At 40.5% G+C, this 7,389-nt stretch overlaps 1 pseudogene; it reads left to right on the top strand.

Moving 5' to 3' along the window:
- Positions 1 to 4,093: 4,093 nt before the first annotated feature.
- LOC101663582 lies at positions 4,094 to 4,813 on the top strand (annotated as a pseudogene).
- Positions 4,814 to 7,389: the final 2,576 nt, after the last annotated feature.

Here is a 7,389-nt window from a genome sequence, read left to right as displayed (position 1 = left end):
TTTTCTAATCCAGCCTGCTAGCCTCTGCCTTTTAATGTCTGAATTCAGTCCATTGATATTCAGAGTTATTACATCCATCTGTGGACTCTGATGTCATCAAAGTTTTTTTTGCTGGGTGTTTTCCTACCTCCCTTTCTTGTCAGGATGTTGTACATGTGTGTGTCTGTATGTTTCATTCTTGCTTTCTTTCCACCCTTGAGCCATTGCTATCATGGGGGCCATTTTCTCTATGTTGTCCTCTGGGTGGGGTTGTTTTATGTGGCAGTCTCTAATTTGTGCTCAGTTAGTGCTGTTCTTCTGCCCATAATGAGTTGGCAAGGATCTTTTGTAGGGCTGGGTTTCTTTTAACATATACTTTGAGTTTTCATTCTATGGGAAGACTCTTACTTCTCCATCTATCTTGATAGATAATTTGACTGAATAGAGTCTTCTTGGTTTTGTTATTTTCCATCAATTTTTGGAATATGTTACTCCACTCTTTTCTCTTCTTCATAGTGTCTGCTGATAGGTCTGAGCATAGTCTTATTTCTGTACCTTTATAGGTGACTGCTCATTTTTCGCTAGCTGCTCTCATAATTTTCTCCTTTTCCTCAAAGTTGGATACCTTAATTATTAGATGCCTTGGGGACTTCTTGGGATTCAGTCTAGCTGGTGTTCTTTCAGTCTCCTGAATGGTTGCCTGATTTTCATTCATTAAGCTCAGGAAAATTTCCTCTAAGAATTCCCTTGCTATTTTTACCATTGACTTCTTCGTTGTGTCTTGTTCAGCTAGCCCAGTTATTCTAATGTTGTTCCTCTTCATAGTATCAGACATGGCTTTCAGGTTTTCTTCAGCTTTTCTGATTATCTTATTTGACTGCCTTTCCTGTTTGTTGAAATCTGCCTTGTTATTCTCTAGGTCACTGGTGCAATTCTTTGACTCCTTGAGTCTGTTGGCAAAGTCTGTGAATTTGCTCTTGACTTTTGTTATCTCATCCCTTAGGTCTTTTATTTTCCTTTGGTGTGGGGCCTTTAGCTCCTCCATCATTTCATCATTGTTTCTGTATTGTTTCCATCATATCCTGTATGACTCCAAGCAGCATTTTGAAAATTTCTTTTTTTTTTTGAAGGTCAATGTCTGCTTCTTCTATGCATGTCATTAAGTTCATAACTTCTTCTGACATTGCCTTTTGTTCTCTCCTGTTTTTCATTGAGGTTGTAGGGGCTGATTGCTGTTTGCCTTGTGTTATTTTAGAGGAGACTGGCACCATTTTCTAGAGACTTAAAGAGCACTGGGCAATTTCTTTGGGGGACTCATAGGAATGCTTCTTAAAACTGCCTGCTGCTAATTGCACTGTGGGGTCATGCTATCACTTTATCCTCCCGTGGTTTCATTCTTTTCCTAGCCAATCAGTACTCTGTTATTTGGAGGCAAGTTTGATGATCCTCTCAGGGGATGCTGGTTGGGTGGTTGTGGACCTGCAAGGATGGTGCTGCACTGGATGATCTCACAGAAATCTGTGGTGGTGTGGCCCACAGTGGATTGGGGTGCTTCCGAGGGCATGCAAGGGTGCCTCCTGCAATGGTAGTGCCTCAGAGAGCAGGTAGGTGTGCCTGCTTTTGTGTAGAGCACTACATCTGGTGGGAAGAATTGCCTTAGTCAGCTAGATTGCTGCGTGGAACTTTGGTGAATGTTGGAAGAGATACCTTAGGCTGGTTGAGGCACTACGGCAGGTGGGAGGAAGTTCCCTCAGCCACATGAAACCACGGAGGACAGGCAGGGTTTCCCCTAGCCATGTGGAGAGCTGTAGATTCCAGGAAGAGGTTTTCCCCATCCAAGTGGAGGTCCCCAAAGGGCGGGGTGGGATTTACACCAGTCGTTTAAAGGACCCTGGAGTTCCTCTGTACCAGAAGGCAGGTGGGATTTCCCCAGCCACATGTTATGCTGCAGAGGGCGGGAACTCCCTCAGCTGGGAGGAGTGGGGGCATAATTGCCCTGGGTAATGGGGAGTGGCCTTGAGGCCGGCAGTGACATGTGAGAGGAAAAAGAAGAGAAAGAAAAGAAAAAAAACTGAGCCAGCTGAGACTGAGAAGAGAGAGAAACAAAAGTAAAGATATAACTGAGCCCTGGTCACCTGACCATGGGGCTTGAAGGGTTTAAACTCTCCCCAGGAGTGGCCGCAATTTGTGGCTGTGTTGTAAAGCTCTTGGGCTAGCCAACAGAGCCGGGCTCTGGCCCAGACTATAGCGGGGCTAAGGTTAAGCTCCATAAAGATTTTTTTTAAATTGTGTTTTCAGGGATTCATATGGGGAGACATTGGACAAGAATTAAAGTTTGTTTGGGCTTATGGATGAGTACAGGAGAATTTCAACATTTGTATATGTTGAAATTCTTCATATTACAAATTTAAAATACAAAAAAAATGGGGTAGCTTTCCATTTTACTTTTTTTTCTTAGCATCCCTTGCCTAGAAAGCACACAAACAGTGCTGGTGACTGGATGAGAGAGAGTGGAAGCCACTATATTGTCTCTGGCCAGGAGCTACAGCACAGCTGCGCCTTGGAAACCATGAAGGGAATTCACTCCCTCCTATTTTTCCTCTTCATTTTTAGGGAGAGACATGTCTCACTCACCCAAAGTGGAAAGTGCCACAGCTAGAATAGAAAAGTGACGGTGGATATACCTGCTGCCTTAAGAAGGTAGGACCATTCTTGACAAGTGTCTTTCTCTTCAGGAAGCCGAGCATGGAAAAAAGCGCTCAGTACCTAGGCACTGCAAGGAAGGAGTGAGGGGTCTGTTCTTTACTTTTAAGCAGTGACCTAGTGATGCCAACCAGATTAATTGCACCTACTCCTTTGGGATAGAGTGAATATAGAGTGGAGATACAAGTCAGAGGGTTCCTTCAAATATTTCCCAAAGTAACACAAGGGAAGTGGAAAAAGGCTGGGCCCAAAGTTCAGTTTGTCCCATGGACACAGACAGAAATATAGCACAATAGGTTTACCTATGAAGGAACACTGTCATAATTTAAAAAATAAACAAATTCACTTCTTTTGAGTCAATTCTGACACTTAGTGACCCAATAGGACAGGCTGGAACTGCCCTTGTGGGTTTCCAAGAACAGAAATTCTTGTCTTTCTCCCTCGGAACTGGCTGGTGGTTTTGAACTGCTCATCTTAAGGTTAGCAGCTCAATGAGTAACCACTACGGTTAAACCCACATGGAGAAGCATATCAGCCTGTGGGATCCAAGGATAGTAAATAACAAAATCCAAGATCAGAAGAGGGAAATGTATTAGGTCCTAAATTATAAGCACCCAGTTTACATAATGCTTTGGAAGACAGTGAAAACCCAGAATCCATTTGCAGAGTTCCCATGGGGATAAGGCTCTATTGAATTCTTTCAGACCATTGACCAGGGATGTGAAATGCCCTGCACTCCAACAGAATGCACCAGAAAATGAATTAATGCTGATACAGTTTGGTTAAAAGTTAGCATCTTATCATTTGTCTTCCCTTTAAAGTCATTCTTAGTCTTGTTCTATTTTTTGTTACTTTTGGCTTTCGTTTGGATTGAAGTTTTGCCATGCTTTATTTTGTTATTACGGTTAAATTTTATATGTGATTTTCTTTATATGAAATTCAGGATAAATCTATAGAGTCAGAAACTAGATTAATAGTTTCGTAGGGTTGTGACAGGGAGAGTTATGGGGAAAGAAGGGCACCAATTATAATGAATATGAAAATGTTCTACGATTGGTTGTGGTGATGACTGCACAACTTTTTAATAGAGTCAAAGATTGGATTGTATGGTACATGAATTATATGTCAATAAAACTGTTTTAAAAAGAAAAACAAGTGAAGAACTCAAAAGGGTAAAAAAAATTATTCCATGTGAATTGTGCCACTTACTGGTTATATAACTTGGGCTAGTTCCTTGCCCACAATTGCCTCACAATTAGGCAGGTGATCTCCTTCCCTATTTTCTGAGCATTTACTATGTTCCAGAAACTCTGCTAGTGATGGAGATAAGCTATAGCTCTGACTCTCAGTATTAAGATCTTAGAGAGCCACTCTTTTCTGTGGTGTCACAGAGGTGGTCTACTACTTCACCATGAAACTGAACATCGCCTTCCCAGCCATTGGCTGCTCATTGAAGTGGATGATAAACACAAACTTCACACTTTTTATGAGAAGGTAATGGCTACAGAAGTTGCCACTGAGGCTCTGGGTGATGAATGGAAGAGGTGTGTTGTCTGGGTCAGTAGTAGGAATGAAGCAAAGTTTTCCTATGAAGCAAGGTGTCCTGATCCACAGCTGTGTCCTTGTGTCCCTCTGCTGCTGAGTAAAGGGCACTCCTGTTGCAGACCAAGGAGAACTGGGCAGAGGAAGCGCAAATCTGTCGGGGCTGCATTGTGAATGCAAATCTGAGCATTCTCAATTTGGGTAATGTGAAAAATAAACAGGAGAAAGATATCACAGGCCTGACTGATAAAACTGTGCCTTCTCACCTGGGGCCCAAAAGAGTGGCCAGAATCCTTAAACTCTTCAATCTCTCTAAAGAAGATGTCTGCCAGTATGTTGCGAGAAAGCCCCTGAACAAAGAAGACAAGAAACCCAGGACCAAAACACCCAAGGTGCAGCATAAGCACCAGCACATTGCCCTGAAAAAACAGCACACCAAGAAAAACAAGGAGGAGGCTGCCAGATCTGCCAAGCTTTGGGCCAAGAGAATGATGGAAGCCAAAGAAAAACATCAAGAACAGATTGCCAAGATGCAAGGCTGCCCTTTCTGAGAGCTTCTACCTCGAAGTCTGAGTCCAGTCAAAAATAAAATAGATTTCTAAGAAAAACATCTTATGGTGCCAGGAGAAGCTGTTGCTTTTATTTCCTTCTAATAGTGAAATCTGTGATCATTCAAAAGTATGGTAGACCTCCTAATTGAGCCAGTTTTTCTTTTCAGTTATTTTTAACATGAATTTAAGGCAGCCAAGTCAACACTGAACCAAATCTTACTATTGTCTGCTGATATCCTTGCCTAAGAGTGCCACTGAAAGTTTCCCCTTATGATATATCTATATACGTCCTTGGTCAATCCTGAGTAATTTAACTACAGAATGAAAGTGTGTGCATTTAAGCAACAAGATAGCTTAGTGAATACCTTTAATTAAATACAATCTGACTTAAAATATATTAAACATATATTTTAAATATGTTTTTATTTTAGAAGTGTTTTTGGTTAAATGTATCATCTAAAAATGTTGATTGCAACTTGTAAAAAGCTGCTGCTAACAGCCTTTTAAGAGACTCCTGATGAAAAGTTCACATAAAGGGCTAATTCTGAGTGGAAAAGCTAGTGAGGATAAGTAGAGGGAAAAAGTTATAAAACATGTGCCCACAATAGCATGCATTCCACTTGACTACTATGCTGGGAATTCCATTTATATATTCAAAGTTTATATGAACTTCTTTGGAATCCAGCACAAGCTTTTGATAGTGTTTAGGAAAATAAGCATGAAGTGGCAAAATGGAAAGGGAGAATTCAAAGGGAATGGAAACTCCTGGTCAGTTAAAAAATTTCACACCTTCCTAACTGCATTTCTCTGACTTAGGATTCAAAGCTCTGAGGCATGTAAACACTAGAAATTAGTGTTTCCTGAAACAGCCTTCTTGGGTTATGCGAAATCAAAACAGAGTTCTTAATTTGCCCTGTTTGGAAAGTAGAAAGCCTCAGAAGTTACCCGCTCCTCAAAGCCAGGACTGTGGCTTTCACCTCTTTGGACACACCCATACCCATTACAAAGATATTCAATAAATGCTTACGGAATTGAATTTTAATGAGAAACAGAATATGCTGTCTTCTAAGGATTGTTCTATTTTATGGGGGTAGCTTAAAAATTAATCCATTTAAATAATGACATTCCTGGTCAGGAATGTTTTTCTTCACCCTGCATTATTGAAAACCTTTTTCGGCTTACTGTATTTGGTATTCCTTCTAGCATCACTAAAATTACTGTAACCATCATTTAAAAAACAACCACAACAGTTCTGTTAAAATTTAAGTCATTTTGTCAAAAGAAAAGGATTTTGTAGAATGTGGATTCCTCAAGTCTAATAAAGATCTTTCAGAAACATGATAAATTTTTTTTTTGGTGCTAATGTCTAAGAAAGACAAAAGGGAGCTATAAATGAATTCGGATCAAGCATTTTATTTATCCAAGTTGTACTCAGCAAATGTTTATGAGTGCCTTCTGCATGCCAGCCACTGTGATAATTAGCTGTAAATGCTGATTTCGCTCCTGGAGTGAGCTACTAAGTGAAGTAGTATAATCATCAGAAGCCCTGGAACATCAGAAGTGAGACAACTACATCCGGGAAGGTAGGAAGTAGGAAATGGAGCCAGGCAAAAATCAAGGTGCCATCTCCTTCTCTAAGTGCCTGTGTTATCAAAAAATATCAAGTGTATGAAACCTCAAGGTATTCTGACGTCTTGTTACTGGGCTGGACTCAAAGTGACTATGTACCACACAGAATGCAGCATTGCCCAGCCCTGCACTAACCTTCCAATGATATTTGAGCTCATTGTTGCGGTCACTCTATCAGTCCATCTCCTTGAGGGTCTTCCTCTTTTTCACTGACCCTCTTATTAATGGAAATCGAGAGATATATATGTGTATCTCCCCGGTCAGTGTTCTCTTCTAGGGACTGCCCTCTCCAAGTAATATGTCCTAAGTATGCAAGGAAAGGTCTCACCATCCTCATCACTAAAGGAGCATTTTGGTGTACTTCTTCCAAGACAGATTTGTTTGTTCTGGCAATCCATGATATAGTCCATATTGTTCAAATGCATCAATTCTTCTTTGGTCTTCCTTATCCAACTTTCAGATACATTGTCCAGCTTTCAGATACATTTGTCCAGCTTTCAGATACATTTGAGGTGATTGTCCAGCTTTCAAATACATTTGAGGTGATTGGAAATACCAAAACTTGGATCAGGCATGCTTTAGTCCTCTTTAAAACTTTAAGATGCTCTTTAAAACTCCCCCCCCCCCTGCTCTCTAAAATTTTAAGATGATCTTGTGCACCAGATTAACCCAACACATAATTGGATTTCTTGAACAACGCTCCCATGAGTGTTTCTTGTGGATTCAAGTAAAATGAAATCTTTGAAGACTTCAATCTTTTCTCCATTCATCATGTACTCTTGTGAGAATTTTTTTAACTTTGATTCATAATCTATACTGAAGACTAGTCTTTGATCTTCATCGGTAAGTGCCTCGAGTCCTCTTCACTTTCAGCAAGAAAGGTTGTGTCATCTGCGTATTGACTGTTAATGAGTCTTCTAATCCTGATAACTCATTCTTCACATAGACCAGCTTCTCGTGTTATTTGCTTAGCATACACATTGAA

This window comes from Echinops telfairi, unplaced genomic scaffold (assembly GCF_000313985.2).
Source record: "Echinops telfairi isolate 266 unplaced genomic scaffold, ASM31398v2 ScPeMD7_7424;HRSCAF=8462, whole genome shotgun sequence".
NCBI lineage: Eukaryota > Metazoa > Chordata > Mammalia > Afrosoricida > Tenrecidae > Echinops > Echinops telfairi.
This window is presented reverse-complemented; position numbering and strand designations above follow the sequence as displayed.